The sequence below is a fragment of the Schistocerca americana genome, chromosome 6, assembly GCF_021461395.2.
Source record: "Schistocerca americana isolate TAMUIC-IGC-003095 chromosome 6, iqSchAmer2.1, whole genome shotgun sequence".
Classification (NCBI taxonomy): Eukaryota; Metazoa; Arthropoda; class Insecta; order Orthoptera; family Acrididae; genus Schistocerca; species Schistocerca americana.
The window spans coordinates 2,413,133-2,427,702 of NC_060124.1; positions in this window are offsets into that span (position 1 = coordinate 2,413,133).

Here is a 14,570-nt window from a genome sequence, read left to right on the forward strand (position 1 = left end):
TTGTTCGCCCCATACTAGAATACTCTGCACCAGTATCGATGGCAAACAAAACAGGAGCAAAGCAGACAATGGAAATAGAAAGGAAAATATTACGAGTCGCGGGGAAAATGAATCCCAGTACCAGAAATGAACTAGTCTACCAAAATACAAAAATACAACCATTAAAGAAAAGATGGCTAGAACTAATAGTGAAAATTGGCTGCAACCGCTTGCAGAACGCAACAGCAACAACAGAGCTCTTACATGGACAATACACAGTTCTAATCTACCCGAAGACAAAATATCCCTATCCGCCCATAGTCATTAAAACCAGCATAAAGGTAACCGACACAAAAACAACAACAGATTTCACAAATACAAATATACGAGAAGACATTATAAGAGACGCTATAGAAGATGAAGGAGAAGATGATACGTAAAAACAAGAATACAGAGCAGAAGCAATGACCGCACACCGAACAACCATTGAATAAGATAAATAACGAACCCACATATACAAAAGTTTCAACAGATCCTTGTTGAGGGTTCCTTGAGCACTGCGGCAGGTGCCAGGATCTTTATCCCCCCCCCCCCCCCCCCCTCATACACACACACAAAACAAAGCGATTAGATATGAGTAGATACTCGGAAAAGCAAGAGAAAAAACGTTACCCCTTTCAAAAAAAAAAAAAGCCAAAACAGCATACAATAAGTTAATATAAGGTACCAAAGAGCACTCCCCTTCTGGGAGGGGAATGAAAAAAAAAATCAATATCTAAAGGAACACCAGAACTGAAGATACTAGAAATGAAGAACAAATATCCATCATTTGGACGATGAAAAAGCAGAACGACGCACGTGTCTCTGTGATGTAGCAAAGATAGAATGATCTTATGTACAATGACAAAAGCAATCATAGTAATAGGGAATACTCCCACACGCACATAAATTTACGTGATCCAATGAAAAGCAGTGTCGCAGCTCCTTCCACTCTGGTAGATGACATATAAATAACGTACCTATAGCGGCATGGGCTAGGAAGTTAACGCAAAAGGAAGTAGAGAGAGCGCTGCACAGAGTTGCGTAGTAAGCACAGTAAATGACTGAAGTTGAAGACAGCAAAAAGAACATACTCAAACTAGCATAAATCTAAGTACAAAAAAAATTGAGAAAGTAAGTATATAAAATAAGTGAATGGGCTAAGTCTAAATAAAACAAACCAACTGTCCCACAGATATAGTAAATTAAAAAAATGCCGGGCATTTAATGAAAACAAAACTTGTTGTGTAAGGACTCTAGTATCTGCAGCCCAGTAACTTACGCTCCCTGCTCTATGTACTGCTGCATCTCTTCATATTGCATGAGAGACCATCGTCATTACTGTCCTCACTAATGCAACTATTGAGATTCCAAGGAAAAATAAAATTTCCGTGAAATTAGAGAGAAAAGAGAGTAGTGTTGAGGAGAAGAATAGTCTTTGTGTAGACGCTGTTTAATATTACTATGTTGACGTGAATGTTATTTTCGAATGTCATCACTGACTCGAATGTTTTCCTACTTACGTCGTCTTTTAATATACGTGGCCGCAACTTGCTCATCTCCCCCGTATCCGTAGTCTAGTCTCATGTAAAAATAGTTGACAGAATTGCAGAAAAAATTCTTCTTAAGAATTCACCGTTCGTCCAACCTCCGACGTCGCGTTTCGAGAAGATTGCGCCTCTGATCACCACTATTGTCGATTTGGCGCCTTCCTCTTGATAGCTGCGACTGCCGTTGAGCACAGAAGACACGCCTTGTTCGCAGTTACGCAGCATGAGCATGAACCGTAAAAAACGGCACTGACATTCGTTCTACCTTCCAACTTCTTCTATGTCCTTATATCATCGATTATCATTTGTTCGACGGAGAAAACTCGTGTTTCGCCTCGATCTGGTTGATGGTATTGACAACGGCCTTAGACTGTTTGCCGATGATGCTGTAGTCTCCAGCCGGCCGCGGTGGTCTAGCGGTTCTGGCGCTGCAGTCCGGAACCGCGGGACTGCTACGGTCGCAGGTTCGAATCCTGCCTCGGGCATGGGTGTGTGTGATGTCCTTAGGTTAGTTAGGTTTAAGTAGTTCTAAGTTCTAGGGGACTTATGACCTAAGATGTTGAGTCCCATAGTGCTCAGAGCCATTTGAACCATTTGAGCCTGTAGTCTACAGGAAAGTAGTATCGCACGAAAGTTGTGAACAAATCAATGAAAATTAGAAGAAAATAAATGCGTGGTGTAATAACTGGCAGTTATCTCTCAATATTAGTAAGTGTAATCTACTGCGTATAACAAGGCGAAAATCCCTATTAATGTATGAGTACAAAATAAATTATCAGTCTTTGGAAGCGGTAACATCAGTCAAGTATCCGGGTGTGACCGTTCGAAATGATCTCAAATGGAATAATCAGATTACACAAGTAACGGGTAAGGCGAACTCTAGATTGCGGTTTATTGGTAGAATCCTGGAGCGATGCAGTCCTTCAACAAAGGAAGTAGCTTACAATACGTTAGTTCGTCCAGTCTTAGAGTATTGTTCGTCTGTATGGGACCCTTACCTGTTGGATTGAGAAAGTCCGAGGAAGAGTGGCAATATTCGTGACTGGTGCATTTAGCCATCGCGAGAACATTACAAATCTCATAGAAAGTTTGAAGTGGGACACACTTGCAGATAGACGACGCGCTAAACAGAAGGGCTGCTCTCTAAATTCCGAAATCCAATCTTCACCGAGGATGTAGAGCATATATTATTACCATCAACTTTCAAATCGAGTAATGATCATAATTCAAAGATAAGGCAAATAAGAGCGTTCAGACAGTCGTTTTTCCCTCGCGCGATCCGCGAGTGGAACAGAGGGAGGGAAATATGACTTTGGCATGAATTGTGCCCTCCGCCACACACCGCTTGTTGGCTAGCGGAGTATATATGTAGATGTATTATTACCACCCAGTGTGGAGCAGTGAGGAATAATAGGTGTCTCATTCAAAAGCCGGACACAGTGTTGTGTGAAAGGCGGTTCTCTTTATGTACCGTTCATAAAACACAGATGCTTTAATTACTCGGGAGTTTTAGGATAATTACTTGCATCTAATGGTCGCCGTTAATTCGCTCGTCTGCATGTGCAAATGTAATCATGAATTTTATATTCAACAGAAACGACGGAATGAGGCTAAAGAGTTCCATGAAATTTGCAGCACTCTGCTAAAATCGTTTTGTGTGGTGTAGTCCATACATTATAAAGGCACCGTTACTGTGAAGGCATCATTACTACCCACATACGTGAACTGTGAAAGAGAATCTTTCGCCCGCGGATAGTTCTGTGGGAGGAACTTACTTCCTTACAATGAAAGGGAAGAAGAAAGTAACTGTACTATTGCTTCTTATAATTCCCATTTAATCTTAACATTGGCACTATTGTTTCAATGTTACTCTTTCTTTATTTCACACACTTAATCACTGCAGTGTTTCCTACTGTCACATTTTTTCTCCGAAACGATCCAGATGTACGATTTTCATTTACCTAAGAGTATAGACTGTCGCGTTTTTTATCTTTGGTAAATTGTATGTTGAGATAAGAGCGCTGCTACTTATATCCCTTTCAGATACCAGCCGTACGATTCCCATGTTCACATCACTATATTTTGTGATGGCGTTCTGCGAAATACGCATGTCCTCCGCATTCTTTTTCTCACATATATAACGTCATGTAAGATCTTACTACATTAACTGCTACATCTCTAGACAGGTTTAGACTGACATTTTCTCCCTGTGTACTGTGTATTCTAAAAGCCTCCTTTCAATTGGTTCAGTAATTAAGGTATCACACATAGCGCCTGCCCTTGTTGGATGTAAGACGCAAGACCGTAGAAGTCTTGTCAAAGACAGTAATATAGATAAGACGAGCATCGATGCAAAGATACATCAAAATTGACGTTGCTAGTTGCCATGGTGATGAATGGCTTGATGTCTAACGATGATACGGTCATTCAGACGTGTCGCTACAGGACGCCGTCAGTAACCATGGAGAGAATAACTAAGTAAGTCCATTTCCCGTCCATTAGCACGACATTTAGATGGCTATGTGCTGGTCACATGTAAAAATATTTGCACATATTAGAGCAGTACGTTGATGTAAAAAGAAAAGAAAAAATTATATCTAAAACTGGAAGAACTATTCTTAATTTTTGCAATCGACAAATGGTACGGTATATGTGGTGATAAAAATAAATGACAATAATATTTTGAAATGCACATGAAATTCTTTTGTCTGATAAACGAGAACCTTTAAGAAAACTCCAACTTCTTTGAAACACATATGACCTGGACATGGAGGCTGTACAGATTGTGGTGAATTATTAACACTGAGGTTTTTTAGCAAAATTATATTGCAAGTTAGTCTTTTCAAAAAATCTACAACTGAAGTGACATTGCTTAGATTAATATATCATATTCTCCAATTGATCCATAATTAATGAGATTTATACAGCAAGTCTTATCTATCCTCACTAATCCAGCATAAATGCAAATCAGAAATTAAATATAGCTCTATTAACAAATCCTAGAACATTACAAAGATAAATGTCTGGTCTTTTTTTATCAAAACGGTTTACGTACATTCTAGGGTTACTCAACATTTACAAATTATCAGCCAACTCATCTATACTAACGCACTGGCAAAAACAAAAATCATAATTATTGAACATTTTTTCCTTGCCATGCATGACGACTTCCGCTTCCAAGTCCAACAGTATTGACATACCTACATTAATCTAACACTTGGTCGCTTCACACAGCACACCACAGAAACTTTCTACTCCATCGTCTTCCCTCACAGACAGCTACCTACAACTGAACGACAAGCGCTCTCTTAACTCCAACACTAGCAATAGCTCTGGGTCGGGGGTCTTACACACTCAGCGATATATAGCCTATCAAAGGCATACATCATCATCATCATCATCATCATTTAAGACTGATTATGCCTTTCAGCGTTAAGTCTGGAGCATAGCCCCCCTTATAAAATTCCTCCATGATCCCCTATTCAGTGCTAACATTGGTGCCTCTTCTGATGTTAAACCTATTACTTCAAAATCATTCTTAACCGAATCCAGGTACCTTCTCCTCGGTCTGCCCCGACTCCTCCTACCCTCTACTGCCGAATCCATGAGTCTCTTGGGTAACCTTGCTTCTCACATGCGTGTAACATGACCCCACCATCTAAGCCTGTTCGTCCTGACTGCTACATCTATAGAGTTCATTCCCAGTTTTTCTTTGATTTCCTCATTGTGGACACCCTCCTGCCATTGCTCCCATCTACTAGTACCTGCAATCATCCTAGCTACTTTCGTATCCGTAACCTCAACCTTGTTGATAAGGTAACCTGAATCCACCCAGCTTTCGCTCCCGTACAACAAAGTTGGTCGAAAGATTGAACGGTGCACAGATAACTTAGTCTTGGTACTGACTTCCTTCTTGCAGAAGAGAGTAGATCGTAGCTGAGCGCTCACTGCATTACCCTTGCTACACCTCGCTTCCAGTTCTTTCACTATGTTGCCATCCTAATGAATGCCAAAGGCATACATCGTTCATAAAATCAATTATGTGCCACGTACATCAGTAACACGCTCGACCGAAGTATACGTTACTATCGTATTTTAATTCTCATCGATTTCTTCTGCGATCACGCGCTAGACAGCCGGCAGAGTTTCGCGTTAATTCACAACACTCACTCGCTACTCAGAAGCTGAAGATTGTGCCTTCAACGAAACAATACAGCTCCGCTCAGCGTCTAAACAGCACACCAATGGGTGTAAACAATGTATATTTTGTTTTCATAATCTTATAAGATTTCTGTATATAATTAACATGTTACATAAATCTCGGCTTCCCTCTTAGAAATTTTTGCTAAATCCATCTGAAAATGGTCTTACAGGACCGAAACGTGTCACCATACATAGAACACCATTTTTGAATAGATTCATTATTTCATTAAAATTAAATATAGATCGCAGCGTTTTACTAATTTTTTACAAAATGTTAAAGAATATTAAATAACCTTCTGGGAATGACATGAAATATTTAACACTGTAGAATACTACAGAACGTTCTGAAAATACTATCTACTTTTGATGAAGAACAAACTTCAGGTACCAGTCTACAAATACAGAAATAAACACAAGAACATAGACGCAATCCGTAATAGGCCACCGGGCCTAATACCGGTTAGGAACAAGAAGAAGCAGTGATTTCCACTATCGTCAGGTCCAAGCACGCGGCTTCACCTCGAAATTGATGGGGAAGGTGCAGGGGGTTTGTAACAACCTCTTAGTAAACACAGGTCCGTCTGACTCTGGATGGCAGCAGGCAGTAATGGCCCCTGCCTCGGGTTACTGCGGAAACCTACTAACAAACTTTAAAGCGGAAACGGAGATCGAATTCTCAATGGCAGAGAGAGTGGAAGAGCCTCGTGAAGTAAATTACGAAAAAAAATCTAATTTCAGACTAACAATCTGATCTTGTCCTGGAATTTAATTTCTAGGTTTGTATTTCATATAATTTCAATTGCAGTATGGAAAGTCCTCTAAATGAATGCCCTAGTTCACGTCGTAACTCAAACGAAAAGGCCACGATTGACGATTGCATCATGCAATGCAATAGGACAAAAGGTTTTGGGGAGTCTTAGCAATTGCAGAGATTTGAGTCTGGAAATCTTGGAATCCTTTAAAAAAATATTTGAGGTGCTTTAAACCTAAATTCTTTACTCAGAACCAATAAATAAAAAAAGTGAAATACTTTTAGAAAAAAAATGAAGTTCAAACTGTAGCAGACATTCATAGAAGAAAACGTAACCACAGAATCCTCTAAGGCAAACCAATAATCATTATAATGAGAAGGATGCCATTACTTGTTACAGCTTTTTATAAAAGTATAAGAGGAAACGTAAGAGAATTTATAAAAGTATAATAGGGAATGTAAGAGAGTTTAAATCAGCCTCAGAAACAGTATCTGCCCTACCAACTAAAAGCAAAAACAAGAACACTTTTTAATTGCTGTGAACTGATAAATGAACACAACAGGGGGGAATCTGGTAAAAATAAGACTTTTGGGATCATTTGTAAACCGAGAAATCCAGAATACTGAAGATTGCTTTTGGGTGACTTCAGTGTTCTAACAGGTTGAGAAAACAAATTTCGAAACGCATTAAGGCATTAACCAGACCACGAGAGAACCAACACAAATGGCATGAGACTGATTAGTCTGTGTCAAAATTTTCAACTGAAATTAGAGTTGACCATCTTCAGGAAGTCCTCAAGTAAAGCTAAAACATGGATGTGCCTAAATGTGATGTTATGAAAATTTCACTAGGATCATGTAACTGTTTCTCTAAAGAGTACTAAGAGAATTATGATGTGAAAGCAAGAAGTAATGGTGAATATGATTCTGATCACTACCTCTCAAAAATTGAAGTTGAACTCCCACCCAATAAAATAAAACAAAAATCACAACAAATAATAAAATAGCGTACAGACAGACTTACTACAACAAGAGAATCAATAAAAAATAGCAAAGCACCTACAAATGGCAAATGGCCGGGATTATCTGAAGATATTGATGTCGCTGCACAGAAACCATTTGGGTCAATCAAAAATAAAAAGTAAACATGGTGGAATGAAGTATGCGAATAAGCTTTAACAGTGAGGCCAAAAAGCGAAAAAAGTGGAAATGCTCAAGAAAAACAGATTACTGTGATCAGTTTAAGCACCAAGAAAAGGAAACACCAAGGATAATTAGCAAAACTAAACGAGATTTTGAAAAGGGGTAACTTGCAAAGATTGAGCAAAAATTTAAAAAACCTGAGGTATTTATTAGACACTTAAGGGCAAACTAATGAGATTCCAAAGTCCACGGATCTGTTCCATAAATTCAACAAGGCATTACAATAAAGCAGTGAAGCCAGAATGTCTATATACACCTATATGTCTAGCATTAGACTATTACTTAGATAAATTAAAAATACTAGAAAGGCGAATCATCAGGAAAGTAGCAGGTACACGAAAAACTATGGAAGGTTGGAATTACGTAATAAAGATGAAATTTTTCGAAAAATAGAGAAATATGAGAAGCAATTGGAAAAAGAAGATGGGAGTTTTTTGACCATGTATAGTGAATGAAAGGCACTAAAATAACCAAAACGATTTTCAAATAGTTGTAGGATGAGATGTCACTTACACGTTGGATCCATAAAGTAAGAAAGTATTTAGAGAGAAAGAATATTTATAAAAGCAGCAGAATCAATTGATATGGAATCGTTTAGGGAAAAGGTATTGAATATTGAAGGATGCGAACGTAGCAGAGAGGAAAAAAACTGATACGAAGCAGTCAGAACACAGGAAGCTAAATTCAGTGAGTAAAAAGAAGTAACGCTATTAAAGAAGAGAACTATGAATGAGTAAATTAGCACGTAGTCCTCCAGACCATCCAAGAGAAACAAAAAAACAAGTTATTTCTCATGTGCATCAAGAAGATGAAACAATATAAATCATCCAGGTCTCTATTTCATACTACAGAATCATTGGAAGGAAGCTTCATTCTTCTAAGTACCAATGCATGTCCGAATCCAAGAGCATGAGGAAGATGACACAGTAGTCAATGCAAAGAAATGCACTGTGATTCTTAGTCTACTTTTCTGGCTTTGAACCAGAAAGTCATGATCCTTTGAGAGGAGGAGTGGTTGGAACTGTCAGAAAATAAACTGAGTATTATGAAACCAACTGCCCATTGTTTTCCTCTTTCTGGCGGCACAGGGATAATCTTCTGATTCAGCTCATGCATTGGGTCTCACTAGTTTGTTGTACTTATGTGTGCGTTTTTATACTTCATATTTTAGTCGAATGTCATCTATTTTCTACCGAACGGGCCATAGAATTAAGTGGAGACCAGTCTCCTATGTTAGGTACCATGGAAATGTGTGTTTTAAAATTTTGTGGTTTTTGCTCACTCGAGCTTAAACGTTTTGGATAGAGGTTAGAGCTAGTTTCAGAGTGGTTGGTTCATTCACTTTTAATTTGAAAATGATATGCTAAAAATACTCTCTTAATTTCACAATGTCATCTTGTGGAAAAATCATGAAGGTTTCTAGGGTTATTAAAGTACGAGTACCAGGAGAGTAATTTGACTATCCCAGGATTCACAAACATTTAATACTATAGCTCCCTGACAAGTCAGTTTCATTTCAAGTATGGAAAAGTTTCTCATAGCTATTTTATTTCCTATTAGAGTGAACATCATGCCATGTTGTGGTATTTTACTGAAATGCCAGGCGTAATTAGCAATCCACTATTTACATGTGCTCCTGCGTAGTTTTGGCAGTCTTATTTGCCTCTGAATACGTGTAGTGAAGCTACATATCACTGCACAGCTCCATTATGAAAACCTACATGGCTTCTATTACCTAACAATAGATCTTAAATTTGTATTGTGAAAGTTACCCAAAATTGAAAGAGATCCCATGCAGATCGCTAACGCATTTAATGAACATTATACGAATGTAGCAAAAATTTTATCGATATTATTTGGCATAGGCCTTCGGAACTACAGCAACTGATCATGAAACAGTAATCATGACACACTCTGTGTCATCTTCTGAGCCAAAAACTTAAATGTTCCTAATACATGGACAGGTGTGAAAAATATTTAGAGATAAAGTCTTAAACATTCAACGACTGATAATGATGCACTAATCTCGACACAGTCTAAAACCTAGTGGAGTGCTAAATAACAAAAACAGTCACATGAAAGTCCCTGACATAGAAAATAATATGACTGTAGTGACGTAAAAAATGGAATCACTTAACTAAGAAATAAAATATAAGTCGTTCTGATGGTATACCAGACAATGCCATTATGCAAATTTCAAGAAAACTGGACTTCAAATTAACTAACATAATCAATGCGTCTTCCATTACAGGCATATTTCCAGCAAACAATCGACAGTAAAAATAAAATGAAATAAAATGGGACGCAAAAGACATACTGAACTGTAATTCTGTTTCGATAATACAATTTTTTTTTTTTTTGGATTTTGTATGTAATGGGTATAAGTGCAAATTTTTTACATGTGGGGCACTAATATGTACAGTTATCAGTCTGTTGGCTGTCTTTTCTCTGCATCAAACAATCTCCCTGAAAACTCATCACATATTTTACTAGCTGATATTTCTGCATAGTTATAGCTGCACCACTTAGTGCTAACCAACTAAATACTAACCAGCCTAAAACATAGTACTCCTGATAGCTACAATTACTGGTCTGCAAATAAATTAAATGCTGATGTAATGTTTATTACACTGTCCTAAGTCACCAATAAAAATTTCTTCACTGAGATATTGGTGACTGAGGACAGTGCAATATATATATCAGAGAGAGATAATATCATAGGCCAAATTAAATGTTGGATGTCTTACAAATTCAAATTATTTGGAAGTTCCCATAGCAATCAGTGAAACAGTCTGGACGTCGATAGGTTATATAAAGACATTGCGTAACGTTTCTACTTCTGGGAGGCACAATATTCACTACGAAACTTGACTTCGTAATTGAGAAAGGAAGTGTTGGCTGAGTTGTGATGTAAGAAGTGGACAGACGTGCAGACACTTTCATTTATTGAGTATTAATATTGTTCTAATTTTATTGAAGATCATAATAACCACCCTCTCAATAGTATGCTGCCATGCACCAAATTCAGATTGTTTTCGCAACTTCTTTGACAGCTTTTAGTATTAAGATATGAGACGAAGCAGTTTGTGTGCCTTCGGCTTGCACAAACAGTGGGCTCCTAGCGAAGAGTTTTGGAGTGACCAGTCGAATTTAGTGAGGTTTAGAATGAGTAAGCCATTAAAGGGTGGCTGAATCTCTGCTTGTAGGTGAGAGGCTACAAGTTAAAGTCTAGTTGCGAGCCGTCTGTGTAATTTCCTTTGATGAATCGCAACTCTGTGAACAGTGCAGGGTGGAGCTGTAAAAAGGAAGTTTATTTTCGTGTATAGATGACATTCATGAAACGTATTTTATGTATATTTCCTACCCTGCAGGTTTCTTGGTGTCAACTCCCTCCAGCAGTACTTCAGACATTAGTCGAGTCCATGCCACGTTGCATTTGGGGCACTTCAGCGTGCTCGCAGGGGCGCTACACGATGTCAGGCAGGTGTACCAGTTTCTTTGGCTCTTCAGTGTGTGCAGGCAGTATACGGCCCTGTCTGTTACATGATTCGTGTATAAAAACGTTTTGGCAGCCCTCTTTGGAACTGGACTTTTCGTTTGGTAGCACTGAGTGCCTTAGCCCACTCAAAAGACCAGTGGTTGCAAAACTGGAGGTAATTACCCCCTGAGGGGTGAAATGAAATTTTCTGAGGGGTATAAGCTAAACGATTCGATTCTGTTTCAGTGAGGACAGCAATTTTCAAAAGTTTATTACTATTGTCACAATTTTGTGAGACTGTAACCTTGATTATATAAGTTATCAATAGTCACTTTTTCCCAATTAGTAGCATTGATGCGTTGAAGGTTACAGATTCCTTGCGTAATCCATCCGCTACACACATATCTTGTGCATTGTTACATACACCGCTGATGATTCAAGTGACACATACGCAACAAATACTAAATTTCTCAAGAAAATTTCTTCTCCAAGCTGTAGATAGTATCTTCAGTAGTCGAGAAATTGCTTCATTACTTGCTTCGAATCAGATAGATGAATTTATTGACAGCACGACACAGCAGTAACTACATGACGGCTAGCACAATACTACACACAGTATTTTAATATTATTATTATAATTATTAGTAATTTTACTATTAGTGGCTGTGGTTAGACACGAATCATTAACTGCCTGAACTCGTCAAGTTTCTGCCAGTTCAGAAATAAGAAGTGCAGCAATCAACCTATTTACGAACTGTAATTATAATGCACACCTTTCAGCTTCAAAGGGGTTGCAGTGTGCAGGTTAGTTGGTTGGTTTGTGGGAATTAAGGGAGCAGACTGCTATGATCATCGGTCCCTTAGTCCAAAACCTTCAAACACCCACAAAGAATAAATAAACGAACAATGGACATGACAACAGACGACATAGGACAAGAAAGACGCAGACTGAGACCAGACAAAAGGAATTAAAATCACACAGAGTGTGACAGTGGTTGGCTGACCATAGAGACAAGAAAGGAGAAGCCAACCACCGAGAAACACACTAAAAACTCAGACTAAAATCGTAGGCCAAAGGTCAGAATCAATACAAAAAGGAAAAACACTTAGAGTGACAAAAGCCCCCTGCCTGAATAAAACGCAAAACTAAGCCTGCCGTAGCAGTGTCATCTTTTAAAAGGGCAGGGAGAGTATCAGGCAGCGCAAACGTCTGCCTGAGCACAGTTAAAAGAAGACAGGCCAACAAAATATGGACCACTGTCAAAGCCGACCCGAAGCGACATAGAGGCGGGTCCTCATGGCGCAGTAAATGGCTGTGTGTCAAGCTGGTGTGGTCAATGCGGAGCCGACAAAGGACTACTGAGCCCCTGCGGTTGGCTCGCATGGACGACCGCCACACATCCGTCGTCTACTCGATAGGACGGAGTTTGTTTGGTGTGGTCAGGTTGCGCCATTCAGTGTCCCAAAGTTCGAAAACATTGCGGCGAAAGATCGCTCGCAAATCATTCTCCGGGAGACCAATGTCCAGAGATGGTTTACGGGTGGCCTGTCTGGCCAGGAGGTCAACATGTTCATTGCCGAGTATCCCAACATGGCCGGGGGTCCACACGATGACCACAGAGCGGCCGCAATGGGCAAGAGTACGCAGGGACTCCTGGACAGCCATCACCAGACGAGAGTGAGGGAAACACTGGTCGATAGCTCGTAATCACCTGAGGGAGTCGTTACGGATAACGAAGGACTCACCTGAGCAGGAGCGGGTATACTCTAGGGCACGAAAGATGGCGACCAGCTCAGCAGTGAAAACGCCGCAGCCAGCCGGCAACGAATATTGTTCGTAATGGTCCCCTGAGTCAGAGCATAACCGACACGACCAGCAACCATCGAAACATCAGTGTAAACAACGCCAGAGCCCTGATACGTGGCAAGGGTGGAAAGAAAGCCGTGGCCGAATGCCTCTGGTGGGACTGAGTCCTTCGGGCCCTGTGCCAATTCGAGCTGAAGGCAAGGGCGGGGCACGCAGCACGGGGGTGTACGTAGAGTGGCCTGGAAAGGAGGTGGAAAACCTCAAGCCCTGAGAGAAGCTCTCTGACGCGGACTGCGATCGTACAACCCGACCGGGGACGATGTTCTGGGAGATGGACGACTGACCTAGGGAACAGGAGACGATAGTTAGGACGCCTGGGCAAGCTACAAACATGTGCAGCATAATCGGCCAGTAAGCGTTGGCGCCGTAATTGCAGTGGAGGGACACCTGCCTCCACAAGGAAGCTGTTCACAGGGCTGCCCCGGAAAGCACCAGTGTCAAGTCGTATCCCGTTGTGAAGGATTGGGTCCAGCACCCGCAACGCAGATGGGGATGCTGAACCATAAGCCAGGCTCCCATAATCCAGACGGGACTGGATTAACGCCTGGTAGAGCCGTAACAGGGTAGATCAGTCGGCGCCCCAGCTGGTGTGGCTCAAGCATCGCAGAGCATTAAGATGCCGCAAACACATCTGTTTAAGCTGCCGAATATGTGGGAACCAAGTCAACTGGGCATCAAAAACCACACCCTAAAACCGATGTGTCTCCACCACAGCAAGAAGTTGGCCAGCAAGATAAAGCCGCGGCTCAGGGTGAACTGTTCGTCGCCGGCAAAAATGCATAACGCAGGTCTTGGCAGCCGAAAACTGGAGGCCATGCGCTACAGCCCACGACTACGCCTTGTGGATAGCGCCCTGCAGCTGACGTTCAGCTGCTGCAATGCTAATGGAGCTATAGAAGAGGCAGAAGTCGTCAGCATACAAGGAAACTGAGATAGACGTTCCCACCGCCGCAGCGAGCCAGTTAATTGCAATTAAAAACAGGCCGACACTTAAGACAGATCCCTGTAGTACCCTGTTCTCCTGAATTCGGGAGGAACTATGTGAGGCCGCGACTTGCACGCGGAAGGTACGATGCGACAGAAAATTTTGTAGGAAAATCGGCAGTGGACCCCGAAGACCCCAACCATGAAGCATAGAGAGGATGTGATGGCGCCTTCTGCATGTCGAAAAAGACATTTACACGGAAACTCACCCTCGACCCTAATACGGTGGTAAAGGTCGAGGAGGCATCGCTGGCAGTCCACTGAAAGGTGTTTGAGCATCTGACAGTGGATGCGATCTGGCCCGGGAGCTGTATCAGGGCAAGTGGCTAGGGCACTGTGAAGTTCCCACTTACTGAATGGAACATTGTAGGATTCAGGATGGAGGGTGCGAAAAGAAAGGCTCCGACATTCTAACCGCTCTTTAATGGAGCAGAAGGCCAGTGCGTAATTCGCAGAAGCGGAACTCAGAGCAAAATGCTCTGCCAAGCGGTTTGCAATTATGTCGGAGTTGGTACA